This window comes from Octopus bimaculoides, chromosome 2, assembly GCF_001194135.2.
Source record: "Octopus bimaculoides isolate UCB-OBI-ISO-001 chromosome 2, ASM119413v2, whole genome shotgun sequence".
NCBI classification, from domain to species: Eukaryota; Metazoa; Mollusca; class Cephalopoda; order Octopoda; family Octopodidae; genus Octopus; species Octopus bimaculoides.
The window spans coordinates 188,994,857-188,996,262 of NC_068982.1; positions in this window are offsets into that span (position 1 = coordinate 188,994,857).

Below are 1,406 nucleotides of genomic sequence, written 5' to 3' on the forward strand. Positions count from 1 at the left end.
TATTATTATTATTATTATTATTATTATTATTATTATTATTATTGTCATTATTATTATTATTATACACATGTATCATGACTCTGATTGAGTAAAGCAATGCTAATAGCCAGTTGTTGGAACTTATCTTTTAGGGTAAAGCATTTGGCAAGTACAGAGCATAATGTCAATTAAGAATAACAAAAGAACAGGAGATACGTAATCATCTTCATTGGCTTACAGCTGTTTCTGCTCTAACATGCAGTGCACTCATCAGAGCTGAGTGCTTGTGCAACATCCTATAGCAGAAGCTCCTGTAAACTAATGAAGGCGACTACATGACTCCTGTTCCCTTGGCTTTCGTTAATGTGTATAAACACATACATGCATATATATCAAAACAGAAGATTGGAAAACTTCTTGGTATAATATTTTCACCATTACACATATTTCATTTGCTAATAGGAGTCACAAAATTGTACATGTTGGATAAACATGTAAGATATATCCTATTAGAAATTCCTCACAGAGAATGAAATAATATTTTTGCATTATTTTCAACTCTTATGCATACCTCACACAAATGTAACATCTACATATGAATCTGAAATGCTGAAATAAGCAGATGTGCTTCAAGAGGACACAGCATGAATTTTAACCTTGTCTACATTATATATATATATGTGTGTGGTAAGTAGCTTGCTTACCAACCACATGGTTCCGGGTTCAGTCCCACTGCGTGGCACGTTGCGCAAGTGTCTTCTACTATAGCCTCGGGATGACTAAAGCCTTGTGAGTGGATTTGGTTGATGGAAACTGAAAGAAGCCCATCGTATATATGTATATGCATATATATATGTGTGTTTGTGTATCTGTGTTTGTCTCCCCAACATCGCTTGACAACCGATGCTGGTGTGCTTACGTCCCCGTAACTTAGCAGTTCAGCAAAAGAGAGACTGATAGAATAAGCCCGAGGCTTACAAAGAATAAGTCCTGGGGTTGATTTGCTCGACTAAAGGTGGTGCTCCAGCATGGCTGCAGTCAAATGACTGAAACGAGTAAAAGAGTATATATATATATATATACTTCTGATGAAGCCTAGAGGCACACCCAAGTACCTTAATTTTATCTACCGATCAGTACAGCACACTGAAAGGATGGAAATAACATGTGGGGCACTGTGACCTCTTGGCAGAAACAGCTGTAAGAAACTGTTCTTCTTTTTCTATTCAAGAAATTACTGATACTTATAGTTGTAAAACACAATCTTTATATATGTGCATATATCTTCTCAGAATTGTTTATAATAAATAAATAGACATAATATAATGTCTAACAGTTGATGCATCTCTGGATCCCCTCCATTTTACTTCTTGCCGTATATTTATGTATATGTATGTCTGTATATATGTATGTATGTATGTATGTAT